Genomic DNA, 14,327 nt, shown 5'->3' with positions numbered 1-14,327 from the left:
AAGAATAAGGCAAAGAAATGTCTTTTTAAAAATGAGAAAAAAGACACATCTTTACATGTATATGAACAATGTTTTTCAAAGATCAATGAATATCGATAAAAACACTCTCTATATTCTCTTCTACAGACTCACTGTTTGCCAAGAGGTGCTTCAGATCACTTTAAGTCACTGTAATTTCCTTTGGTGTGCAGTTCACCATTAGTCCCAATAACTGTCACAATAGTCTTCCAGGGTACGTAATCAAACATCTGCAGCTCATCCCGAATGCTGCAGCCCTCCTATTGAACTTTCCCAAGTACTTCCACATCACACCACTATTATGCTGCGTTCCAGGCAGGTTTTTGAGCCCGTAAGTCACGATTTCAAATCACGACTCACGACTTTGTAGCGTTCCAGGAAAGTCACGCCAAACTGCGTAAAAGTGTAAACAAACCAACATGGCGGACCGTACGGGGCTTATGCTCATTAATTATTTCTATCGCCAAAGGTGCTTACTCCTTGCTTGGGAAACAGAGAAGGAAAACGGCGCATAAGGTAAGAGAAGCTGTTATACCATTTTTTTTTTTATTTTTTATTTTTACCGTGCACTTGCATAAACACGGAATCCGTAGGGGCTGCCATTGTTGTTTCACGGGCTATGTGACGTCAGAACTCGTAACTGGGAGTACATTGATCTGGTACGAGTTCACGGGTGGGAAGTCACGGCTTTGACTGCTGTTCCAGTGCACTTTCACGGGTAGAAGGTTGGAAAAACACGGGTTACGGGTTGCCTGGAACGCGGCATTATGTTCCCTCCACTGCTTCCCTATTCCTGCTAAAATATACATAAAAAAATCTTTTTTAGTATAGGTGTGCTAGCTTTGATCACAATGGTCTTATTTGTGATGATAACTGACTTTTACGAGACCTTCTAGATAATAGCTACCGTCTGCTAAAATGCCTTAAAAGGATATAGTTAATTTCAAATTTATAATTAAAGAAATTCAGAAAAATGTCTCAGTGTTTATTTGTCAATACAGTATTCCAATGTTGTGTTGGATCCTTTGACTTCCAGTGTATGTTCAAAAACAGTTCTCTACATTCTTTACAACATCTTTTGCATTCCGCAGAATAAAGTTTTGGAGTGACATGACCTAATTTTCTTTTTTAGGTGAACTCTTTCTTTAAATGTAAATGTACAGGAAAAATCTGAAACCAAGACTCCTATATCTATAGGCCTATCCAATATACTCATCTCATCTGAGCATCAATGGTCCACTTACTGTTGTTGTGACAGATGTTAATGTTATATGAGACGAGAGATGGATTCTAGTATTGAATGTTCATGGCTGATAGGAGAGAGGTGTGGTTTACAGTTGGAGGAGCCAGAGTGATGAGTAATGAGACAAGAGGAACAATGATTATGATGCTTTTGACCCCAAATCTTTGAGCAGGGTATTCCAACTGCAATGTTATATTGTCATTCAGAAAGCCAGTGAAAACATTCACCATTTATTTGATTAGTGAGGGGAAAAACACATTTGATGTTGACTGAAATAAAAATAAAAAATCTCTTTTGATTACACATTCTGATTCTGATCTAAGATTGATGTTCTCCATGTTCTTGGCTGGATGTAATTACAGATCTCCGCTGGATACCTGCCGTATCTTGGCACAGCTCTGTAATAATGTATTCACATCACTCTCTACCTCAGAGGGCACCGCCAGAGGTGCTGTACTCCAAATCACTCATCAAAGGCTTCCAGTCACCATTAACATTTAAGACGGTGGGCACCGGGCTCAAATTATACTTTAGATTCATATCAGGCCTTGTTTTGCTCTCAGCAGCTCATGAAAATGAAATCTTGTGTCTCACATATAGACGTGCTGTGGGCTGGTTCGGATTTGTCTGGTGTCCAGACTCTTTGATAAAAATCACTCAGTTCCCATGTAATTTTGCTAGATTTTTGGGATAAAATGTAAATGGATAAATAATAAATGCACAACCTTGTTCGCAGCTTCTCATCATTTTATTTAAATCTTGCACATCTACATCCACAACATCCGACACAGTTCTCAATGTCAGTTTGCGGTTAAGTGTCAAACCTTGTATGTTCTCAAATGAAAAGCCAATTAACTTACTCTAGTGTTTAATAAGTGCTAATCAAACTCAACTTCTCAGCAATTCAAAGATTTAAACTAGAGAAAAATCCATGATTTTTAACTGCTCGGTGTCGGTTTTCTTTGAAAAGATCCAGTCTGTCAATTACAAGTTCAAACTTTGCTAACACACTCATGACAACTTATGGCAAAATCATATGATATTGCATGATCATATAAAAACATAAAAACATACACTTTAATAGGTTTTCCAATTACGATCATGGTTAATTCTAGTTGGTGGGCCTTCATAGTTAGGTTCCCTCTTATGATTTCGCCATTTTGGTCAAATTATGATGACTTCTTGTTCAATCACCAATATAAGAGGTCTAAAAAGACTAGGAGAAACAAACCTAAAAAAGGTTTAATAAATTCAAGAAATCCAAGAATCACATTAGTTGACTTCCTCACTGTAAAAAACAATAAGTAAAATGTACTTAATTTTTCTTTCGCAAGTTTTTGCACGCATATTTTTTAAGTACATTTAAAATATGGAATTAAGTAACTCTACTTAACTAAGATAAGTAACATTAAGAAAGAAAATAAGTCATTTTAACTTGGCCAGTAAAAGGTTGAGTAATTTCTACTTTGTTGAAGTTTCTTTTGCAATACATTTTACTCAAACAATATAACACTGAATTAAGCCATGCTTTTAAAGTGAATGCTTTACTTAGAAACATCTAAGTAAATAATACAATAGATATTGTGTAGACACCATATCTTCATATTAGAAGTAACCCATTACCTGAACACAGAGACCTTAGTACTTGGTACACAATACACAATGGCGGTAACATTTGATGTTGTTTTGAGTCTGAGTGATTTTACAATCATGGTTAGATTTAAGGTTCATTAAAGGGTGGGGCTTCATGGTTAGATTTATGTTTGAAATACACATCCAAACACTGGGTTGAACTTTGCATAAAATCCCTGAAGCTACTCTACACCATAAATCCATTATGTGGACTTTCTCCCTAAAACCAACAATATGCCAGCTTACAGTAGACAAAGGAATCCAAAAATAGGTGGTTTCCAGCTTGTAATTTGGATAAAATCATCACAGGATATGAGAACCCCATTGAGGCCGGGACGTACATATGCAAATGAACCCTAAATAGCTCCCACTCAGGAATTAAAAAATTGAGATCAAATTCCTTTTTTTTTTTTTTTGTGCTGTCAGATGGAGGTCCCAAATGAGCAGTTTCACTCAGCTCTAAAGTTACTGCTGAACTACTTTAAGAAATCTTTGAAAAAAGAAAGAGTATGCATTGGAAGCCCCTGTATGTGTGTATACAGTGGGGTCCAGAAGCCTGAGACCACCAAAACTGAGATTCAAAATCATTACAACTGAATAAGAAATATTTCGGATTCTGCACTATTTCTAGGTCACGAAGTCAAGAAGCAAATTTGTGACATTGACCATGTGAAGTCATTTGTACAGGTCTGATGCACTAAACGTCATATGGACCTGGTCTACAGCTCTGGTTCAAACGACAGAAGAGGAAAAGGAGGCCAGTTGTTGTGGGGCTGAGCGGAGACAGAGTGCACATTAAATAATGAATGACTAAGGCACAGATCTCTCAGCCCCCATCACCTTTGTCATTACCTCATATCCTCACACAGCAAACACAAGCGCAAGCTCACTGATGCATATTTTACCCAGCGAATCTCTAGCACTCCAAACATCACTTGCTTCCAGAGACCTACTTGACCCAGAGAGCAGTTCTTCACCATCAAAAATGCAGTGTGAGTCATGTAGCATTTTACAGGGGTGACGACAGACTCTTGTTAAAGTCCTTAAAAGGGCCAAAATCACATACAAACACAGACGTTGTAAGAACCAGTTCAGTCAGACCGCAAATATGAGTAACAAACATTTGAGATACAAAAAGACCAAGAAATATGGCGACACCAACATGAAGAACCCGAGAAGACAAACCTAAAAATGTTTAATAAATGGGAAGAAATCACGACCAACAACTTTCTGAATCTCTCAATGGCAATGATTTGGGCTTTATAAGACATTGTTTTATGAAAAAAAGCATTTTATGAGAATTCAAGAAAAATGGATATAAAATCTCAGTTAAAGAAATTTCAGATATACATAAAATTGAGGTTCATGCAATGCAGAATTGTGCATATAACAATCTGGAAAGTGTATCAAATAATAATTCTCTTAAACAATGGAGAAATATACTACCTGTGCATCCATTACTGGCATCAAATCTGACAAAGGTGATGGTACCAAGCAGTAATTAGGGACAAAGGCACTTACCTCACTGATGCCCACCTCAGAATCCTTCCTGAGGAACAGCGAAACAACAGGAGATGTTTAACTCAGGGATATAATGATCCGTCACCTGTTTGGTCCTCGCCAGACCACCTCTGACTCGACTCCCCCCTCTGCCAGCCGTACAAGTGGGCTCTCTCATAGCTGGTCCCCTGATATAGACACACGGAGAGGTGAAAGAAAGGAGGCGTGGTTCTATAGCAGATAAATAAAAGAGGGCGGGAGGGAAAGAAGTCCCTTAATCTACAATTCAATATCGTCCACTCCCCTCTCTTGTTGTCTCTCTTTCCCTCTCTCACACAGTTACTCTTTCCCTCATGCATATTAACACGTCCCTGTTTTCCCTTATTCTCCCACACACATGGGGGAAACTCTATCACTCTCTCTATCTCTCTTTTGCTCGCCCGAACTCTGTTTTTTCCACTTTTTCTGGGCGCTCTGAGATGGTATTCATCCGGCAGCAGTGTGACTGAATCAGGGCAGCTCTGGCCATCTGTTGGAGCCTCAGAGCTTCACCTATTCACATGGGTTCTAAAGCTGCGGGTCTGGCAGTGGGAAGAGAAAAGAAGGGGTGGGGATAAGGGATCAATCTTAGAGCAGGAGGGCAGGGGAATAGATCGCTGGGTACAGAGAGAGTATTTATTGGGCTGGCAACTATCAGAAGCACTGGAGAGCAGAGGGCTGTTAACAGGGGCACGGACAAACTGCAAAGTTGAGTGCTTCAAGAAAAAAAGTATGGGACAATCAGATGCATACAGATGAACTTAGGAGGATAAATAAATTAATATTTAAATAATTGTATTTATGAATTTTTTTTTCCAAAGTGACATAAGGAGTCAGCATAATTTGTAATAACAGACGCTACATCTGAAGTTAAAAAAGACGAAAACTTGTGTTAAAGGTGCCCAAGAATGCTTTTTCACAAGATGTAATATAAGTCTAAGGTGTCCCCTGAATGTGTCTGTGAAGTTTCAGCTCAAAATACCCCATAGATTTTTTTAAATTAACTTTTTTAACTGCCTATTTTGGGGCATCATTAACTATGCACTGATTTTTTCAGCGCGCCGCCCCTTTAATTTGCGTGCTCCCTGCCACACGAGCTCTCTATTATATTACAGCACATTTACAAAGTTACACAGCTAATATAACCCTCAAATGGATCTTTACAAGATGTTCGTCATGCATGCTGTGTGCATGCTTCGAATTATGTGAGTAAAGTATTTATTTTGATGTTTATATTTGATTCTCTATGAGTTTGAGGCTGTGATCCGTGGCTAACGGCTAATGCTACACTGTTGGAGAGACTTATAAAGAATGAAGTTGTGTTTATGAATTCTACAGACTGCAAGTGTTTAAAAATGAAAATAGTGACGGCTCTTGTCTCCGTGAATACAGTAAGAAATTATGGTAACTTTAACCACATTTAACAGTACATTAGCAACATGCTAACGAAACATTTAGAAAGACAATTTACAAATATCACTAAAAATATCATGCTATCATGGATCATGTCAGTTATTATTGCTCCATCTGCCATTTTCGCTGTTGTTCTTGCTTACCTAGTCTGTTGATTCACCTGTGCAGATCCAGACGTTACTGGCTGCCCTTGTCTAATGCCTTTCATAATGTTGGGAATATGGGCTGGCATATGCAAATATTGGGGCGTACACCCCGACTGTTACGTAACAGTAGGTGTTATGTTGAGATCCACGTGTTTTCCAGAAGTCTTTTAAACAAATGAGATTTACATAAGAAAGAGAAAGCAATGGAGTTTGAAACTCAATGTATGTCTTTTCCAAGTACTGAACTCTTGTTATTCAACTATGCCAAGGTAAATTCAAATTTTGAATCTAGGGCACCTTTAAAGTTCATTTATGGAAAGTATTTTGGGTTATGGTTTAGTTAAGTGCTCACAGAAGAGGTGTGACTTCAATAATTAAGTATGAGTTAAACTAAATGGATATTGCAATGGTATTTCATACCATTATTACATTCAGTCTCTTTAACAGTGCTTCAAACTGTGTGGCTTATTGAGGAGATATGTGATGTTACTTTTCTAATCTAACAATTTTCTCTTGTTGGATGATTATGCAAATTAAAAAAAAAAAAATTGCAATAAGCGGGCCATATTTTGAAACTTTAATATGTGAGACATGGCTCTTTTGATTTGGAAAGTAATCAACCACTAAGCAGTTTCCTCTCACATTTTCTGTTGCATTAGTTCCAGAAGTATTTTTCCCATAGGGATTTTTAAAAAGTCATTTAAGAGTTATAAGCCACAAACCAAACCGCTATGATGTGAATCACAACATTACAAACTTTCATTTGAAACAAAAAAAAAAATTTGAAAATCAGACAAAATTACACTTAATGGAATTAATGAGGGAAAGAAGTACAATAGCATTGTGAATGACATAATCGAATTATGGACAAATATACAACTTGGAACAACTGAGCTCTTTTGGCATGATTTGCTTGTTGCGGGCCTCTGGTGGATTGTTCGAGATTTTCTTTTTTGACGAATCATGGATAATGGGTAGTTTTTCACCTGGAATTTTGTAATGTTAAACATTACTTTAAAAAAATAAGTAAACAAAATGAGGCCTGATCACTAAAACAAAAGCATATACCATCAACTAACAACTTTGTAGCTCTGTTTTTCACCATTTACAAGTTATTGTTAACAATAAATGAATAGGATTTTTACTCGACTGTTGCACTCTATAGCAACACCCAGAATTCCCTAGCAGCCACCCAGAACACTCTTACAAAAACATAAAAGAATAAAGAACACTCAGAACACCTGCATAGCAACACCCTGGCAACCACCTAGCATCGTGTCTTTAGCACAAAGAAAGAAAACGTCTAGTTTGTTTGCTACAATCTCAATTTTAAGCCCATATCAATTCCCAAAGATATGTTTTGAAAAAGTAACACATCTAATCATGTTGTACATAAAGTCACATTACATGAAACGATTAACAAAACACCAGTAGAAACCACACACTTGACTGCTCACCCATCCAGTGCAGGCGTCTCTTACATCTCACTGATAATGTCACCCACGTGCATATTGGTTCACTGGCAGCTGCCATTTCTCACAATAAAAGTGCCAGTGTCACGTATCCTGTTCCCTCAGGAGCCTCGCACGGAAATCAGTCACTGTCTTTGGGATGCTCACATGATGGATGCCTCTGTTTATTTGCGTTCGCAGGTTATTTATTTGCACAGAGGCACAAACGATCAGAGGAAGAGGACATCTAATCACTCATCCACCCCCTTCCACACATACTGTATATCTCAGGAGCTGCAGGCAGCATCTCTAATGAAAATGAAACTATCAGAGTCAAACAACTAAAGTTTTCTCTCAATTTTGTGAGAGAATTTACACAAAGTCTTTGATTTACATCAAACTGACAAAATGACATTTGATTCATAACAAATAGTGAGTGTTTGCTAGGCCTCCATTTCGATCAAGCATCAATGATACAGCTTACTGCTCCTCAATCTCTTTCTAATAAAGTTATTTTGATCAGGAAAAAAAAAAAGATTTAGATAGATTTACTTCAATATAAAATGAATGTGATTTCAGTGTCCAAGTAAGCAATAAGGTACGAGAGGCTGTGCTGTATCGTGAATAAGTCACGACTGAAGGCCGTTATGCTTCGCGTCATGCCTGCAACCCCTTCAGCCGTGACTTATTCACAATACAGCACTAGCCTTGAGTACCTCATTGCTTTTATAAAACGGTTATCACACAATACAAATATTAAAGCCAAAAATATGTATCAATGCAACTTTCATGAAGTAAAGTTTAACTAATAGCCTTCCTTCCGCCGGGAAAAAATAGTCCCTGACTATGAACAGCAACAGAAGTTACATTATTATGCCATTAGATGGCGGCAAAGACTGTCTTTATGACTGTGTCAGTCAGTAGTGAAGACTTTTAAGTTGGAAAGGTTGAATTGTTGTGAACACGGAACAAGACGCAAATGCTTTGACTAGTGCTGTCAGTCATGGGAAAACCCCTTAACTGTTAAAAGGACAAGATAATACATCGGACATTTAAACAGATTTTTTTTTATGAACATAGGGCTGACCTGAATGAAAATGCTAAATCTGAATGCAGGTAATAAACTCGCTCAATCGATCTCTTTCTCACAATACTCTTCTAGATAATACAGTAAGCTTCAATGAACAATATCAATTGAGAACATGCAGTTTATGTTGCTAAGAGTGGTTGCTAAGGGTGTTGTGTAGTGATACACAGAACCGTTTTATCGTGAATAAAACACAGCTATTGACCAATCAGAATCAAGGACAGGAACTAACCGACTGATAAGCTATAATAGCTAAACTGCCCTGCAGGTGACAGAAATCGCACGTCAGCCACCAATCATCACTTTTTTTGATCATACAACATTTAATGAGGGAAAAGACTCATTAGTCACTGAGATGAGCAGCTGGAAAAGTCCCTGAGACAGACATGTTGCTCTAAAGAGGAGATGACATGTGCACACACACACGCTCATCACTGAATGGAAAGACATGATTTATTAATGCATGTTCTCCCAGGAGGAATGAGATGTCTGGATTCAAATCCTGTGAGATTTTGGCCCGTCTCAGCATGGAGATTGGGATGTGAACAAGTGTCACTGATGTCATTCCTCCTGAGGATGCATTTTGTTGTACTTTTCTCCACAGCAGTCCATATTTAAAAGTTTGAAATATATATATTATATAAATATATATATATATATATATATATATATATAAATAGGCTATATTGTATGTACAATTTGGTTATATTTTATAGTTAGACCAGATAAAGGAAAAGCAGCCCCAGAACTCAAAAAATAGTAATAATAGAGAATGAGTAGGTGTGTTCAAACTTAGTATATGATTTTTGGTAGTAAACGACAATGCATACCAAAGTATGCCAATGTATACAAAACTTGTACAAAAAACCATGGATAAAAACAGTTCCACCTGCATTCTGAACAATTGGCCTACATCTAAAAGCCACGTTTAGTTCCCGTGGGCACGGTTGTTTGCTCGGGCAAATAAATAAGGCGGAATAATGTTTACTCTGATTTTCCAAAAAGGACGGCTATGTTCCATCCTGCTGGGCCATTGTCCTTGGCAAGGACTCCACATTGAAATGAATGCGTTTCTCTCCATGCAGTGTGTTCCTCACTGATAAAAACGTCTGCTGTCAGCTCCAGTTTGAGAAAGAGGAGACTTTGTGCTAATTAGACCAACCCCTCTCTACCTCTGAAAGCAGTCCATTCTCTATGGGCATTTTATTTTGTTCAGGCCTGAATCCCTCCTCCATCACCCCACATTGCCTCTTCAAAACTGCTCCTCTTTTATTCCTGACGGCTCAAAGAGCATCTCTATCAATCGGTCGATGCCCTTGTGATCACCATGGCTACCTTAGGAAAGGAGCTCCCCGTTACAATGGACTTGAATGGTGGTGTCTTAAATATTGAAGGACAACATAGACGTTTGAGTGGCAAGCGGATTTACTGCATACCTCCTATGGCTTGATGTATAGCGAGTAATGGAACAGCAGTAAACTCACCCTAATTTGAGGTTAATCCAATTAAATTTAAAGAAATAATCCAGGGTTCAGTACAAGACTTTAGCGGCAATGTTGATTACCATAAAAATTATTTTCTTTAAAACAAAGAAAAATGTTGATTACAGTGAGATATTACAGTGGAAATACTCAATAGTATAACCACAAGACAATATTCATGTTACAATGATTTTAGCAGAAAAAAAAAAAATCATAAAAACTCTCTATGTAAAGTCGATTTTGACAACAGAACTACATAAATGCTCTTATAGATCAAATATTACAGACGTTTTAACAGAAAAATGAATGTGCTGTTGTAATATTAACATTTCTTTACCTCCGAAAAATAAGAGTCTCAAATCACTTCTATAGTAAGTGCCTTATTGTAACCTTGATCTTGGAAAAAATAAAAAATAAAATAAATAAAAAATTGAGAAGCCAAAATGATTTCTTCTGGTAATCAAAATTGTCACAAAGGTTGTCATTTAAGCTTAGGTTGTTTTGAACCTGGAATATTCCTTTAAATAATTTAAAGGCAAAATTCATGCAAGCCAGCACGACACAGAAGTGAATGCAGTCACTTTCAAAAGTTGTGTTACAGAGACTAGAGTAGTGCACTGCATACCAAAACCTCATTAAATGCACAGCATTCCACCAAACATCTGAGGGTCATTATCACCAACAGTGATAATGTCGATAGTACATCATGCTGTCATGTCTAATGTATTCCGTCTTATTTATTTTTTCCGCTTGCCACTGTTCACACGACAGACTCTGATTATTCACATAAATAGTTAATATGACATTTATGAACTGCCGTTTATTCCATGCAATTGCCTGCAAGCCTCACATTTGTAAAAATGATCTGTAATTCTCCCCAGCATAAGCGAAGGACAGAGCAAGAGAGTGATGAAAACAGAATATTTAAAAGGGCAGATTAAAAATGAGCCATTCAGAGATGTCAAAGTTTCACTGTTAGCGATCCAAAAAAATAAGAAGCTTGACACCATCCACTGAAGAACAATAAAACAATTAGACACACCTGATGTTTCTGATTATTATTATGAAAAAGTTACAGGGTGATTCTTCACTTAGAGGGATATTTGACAAAATAAAAATTTGAATTTAGAAGACATATTGATTGTTTCCCCAAAATGAAAATTCTGTCATTAATTACTCACCCCCGTGTCGTTCCACATCTGCAAGACCTTCGTTCATCCTCGGAACACAAACGAAGATATTTTTCATTAAATCCGAGAGGTTTCTGTCTCTCCATAGAGATCCAATGCAACTACAACTTTATGTTACCAACCAAAGGGGCTCCATCAACTGTTTGGTTACCCATATTCTTCAAAATATCTTCTTTTGTGTTTAGCAGAAGAAAGAAATTCATACAGTACATGATGGCAAAATTTTCATTTTTGGGTGAACTATCCCTTTAAGGGGTAAGAAAGGTTTTCTTAATTGATACAAAACCCATATATACAGCTTAAGTCAGTTTAAAACAGTGATACTATGCAGGGCAGGAAATAAAATGAGCTAGATAGCATGCATCTGGTGGTAAAGCATAAGGCCTCAAGTGAGAAAACATCTAATTAGAAGTCTCTTTGATTGCCTGTTACTTTGCAGTGATGCACACAATCGGACAGATAGGACTAGGATTGTTGCATTAGCATCTACACGTCATTCTGTAAGCATTCAACTATAACTTAAAATTCCACATGCATTCCCTATTCCTTTTTCAGACACACCACATCTTCAGCAACACAGAAAGTTTTGGAGTCTTTCACCAAACATCTTGAGTGCCTGGCCAGAGCTTGTTCACTGCTCTTGTATACAATCAAGAATGCTACGCTCCCACAGTGCCTTCAAAAGCCCTGAATTAATAATCACAGCACTTTTTAGGAACTATGCAGATTAGCAACCAGTCATGTCCGTTGCCTTAAATTATTAATGAGTTGTTTGCACCACAAGTTGACCTTCCTTCGGTTGTTGCTGCTTTATCAAACAAACTTGCAAGCAGTACGAAGCAGTGTGGGGTAAATTGCCAGGGCTTTTTATATGAGACATGCTTTTAGTGAATGAGAAGGTTAGGAATGAAAATAAAACCGAATTACAGAAGTCAAGCCAAACCCCATGGTCTTTTAAATGATGAGCCAAAAGGTCAAAGAAAATGACTCTCTCATAAAGGGACGTCAACCAGCAAGGCTGAAAACACACCAGTGCAAACTACTGAATGACATGATGAAACACAATAAAAACCAATGAAAACAGCAGGCTATATGCCCAGTTTTCAAAAGAAAACATTTGTATGCTAGCAGAAAAACTTTTGTCCAACAACATGCAAGCAAAGAGATGCAGAGACTAAACACACAATTTCCTCTCGTCAATATCTATTCAACACATTTGTTAATCTACTTCTTCATTGACCAACATAATTAACTTCCTATTTTAAAAAAGTATTCTCATTTATAGAAGTACTCCCCACAACTCCAAAATTCATATTTTACATATAGTCAAAGTAACACCATGGTGTTGGTGGACAACAAAAATATTGCTAATTCCAGAACTTCAAACAATTTTCTCCTCCAAACTACTCCTAGTTGAAACTTAAAATATTTCAAACTGAAAATCGTCAAACTTCAAACTTTTAAAACTACTTCAAACTTTCTAGCTAGGCTTTTTCAAGCCAACTTAAAGTTTGTCTACAAACTTTTTTATCTAGTTGCGTCATTACAATGCTAGAAGTTAAAATATTTATAAAGGCCTATTTTAATAGCCCATAGGCCTATACAAACATAATAATTCTGAAGCAGTGGCAAATGCGACAGGTGCTTATAAAAGATGTGAGAAGCACAGGTGTAACCGAAAACTCATTACTGTAAGCAGGGCTTGATTTGAGGGGGGATGTGGGGGGATGGTTGAAAAAAAATTACAAAAAGCATCCCCTCTGTAAAGCCACCATCCCCCCTTAGATTAATAGTGTTATGTATATTCAGTAAATCTTATCATGTATACGAGATTTCAATGACAGTCAGTTTTATTCTATTGAGATTTCAATGACAGGCAAGTTCGAAACAATTCAAACCGTTGGTTTTGTTTTGTGATGTGATCTCAACGACGGTCGGTTTTCAGTGTCAGTTTTGTTTCATTACGAGATTTCAATGACAGTCGGTTTTGTTTCTTTACAATATTTCAGTAACAGTCGGTTTTGTTTTGTTACGAGTTTTATTTCGTATTGAGATTTCAATGATAGTCGAGTTTGAAACGATTCAAACTATTGGTTGTTTTGTGACAATTAACACCCGCCAACCCGCCAAATGCGGGTAGATTTCAGCTGTGGCGGGTAAGACAGCCACTCCCACTAGCCACTTTGGTGGGTTGAATATAATTTCAGTTTACAGCCAAATGATCGTCGAAGATCGTTGTAGCACAAAATTACAATCCAATCACACAATTCGTTATTTAGGCTACGTGCAGTTAGTGAATGAGGGATAGGCGGAATTGCGCTGAATGACACACAACAGAAGCGCTCCTTAGTTAAACAGTGCACACAGATGTCTAAATGTCCATTGTGTGGAGTATCTCGCGTGAATACAGTCGGTTATGGCTTAAGTTGACGTAAACAGGTGGGTAATAACTGGATATGCGTCAGTTACGTCCATGCATTCAGCAGCCCAATTAAATACCTGTCTGTCATTAATGTTAATCAAACAACAAAAGATGTTAAATAATCTGAAAAAAGATTATTTTTAATTTACTATTGTTTTTGTAATTTGCTTCTTTGTTCTTTTATATAGCCTAACACAAATAACTTATACAATTTCTCATATTAGCCCATGCTCATACTGTCCACCTCTTGCCCACCTGTACATACCAGCTGATATACAATGTAGTCTTGATTTGGGTGGTCAATCTGCATTTAAAAGTTTGAAAGGGTTTTAAATCTTCTAAATCAAGTAAAATGACTCAAAATAAAGTAATTTAAGCATAACAAAGTAAAATGTAATTTACCAACATCAAAATTGTGGCCAGTGAAAATGCTCAGTGGCTAGTAACTTTGGAAAACCACTAGCCACAGTGGCTGGTGAGCAAAAAAGTTAATGTCAAGCCCTAGTGACAAGATTCCAATGACAGTCAGTTTTTAGTGTCAGTTTTGTGACAGTTGGTTTAGTTCCATTACGAGATTTCAATGATGGTTGGTTTTGCTGGGTTAGCCTACTGGATCTCAATGACGGTCGTTTTCAGTGTCAGTCGGTTTTGTTCCGTTACAGGATTTCAATGACGGTCGGTTTTAGCCGGTTACAAGATTTCAGT

The 14,327-nt window shown here is 37.3% G+C and overlaps 1 protein-coding gene across 3 annotated transcripts in view; it reads right to left on the bottom strand.

Moving 5' to 3' along the window:
* sulf2a (sulfatase 2a) overlaps positions 1-4,955 on the bottom strand; it is a 36,985-nt gene extending 32,030 nt beyond the window's left edge. Inside the window, exon 1 of one of the 3 annotated variants that reach the window (XM_048173193.1) lies at positions 4,415-4,955. The gene's annotated coding sequence lies outside the window, so the exon portion shown is untranslated. Of the gene's footprint in view, positions 1-132; positions 987-4,414 lie in introns of those variants that run through there. The other 2 variants (XM_048173196.1, XM_048173194.1) reach the window with 2 other exon arrangements.
* Positions 4,956-14,327: the final 9,372 nt, after the last annotated feature.

The sequence above is a fragment of the Megalobrama amblycephala genome, linkage group LG21 (genome assembly GCF_018812025.1).
Source record: "Megalobrama amblycephala isolate DHTTF-2021 linkage group LG21, ASM1881202v1, whole genome shotgun sequence".
NCBI classification, from domain to species: Eukaryota; Metazoa; Chordata; class Actinopteri; order Cypriniformes; family Xenocyprididae; genus Megalobrama; species Megalobrama amblycephala.
This window is presented reverse-complemented; position numbering and strand designations above follow the sequence as displayed.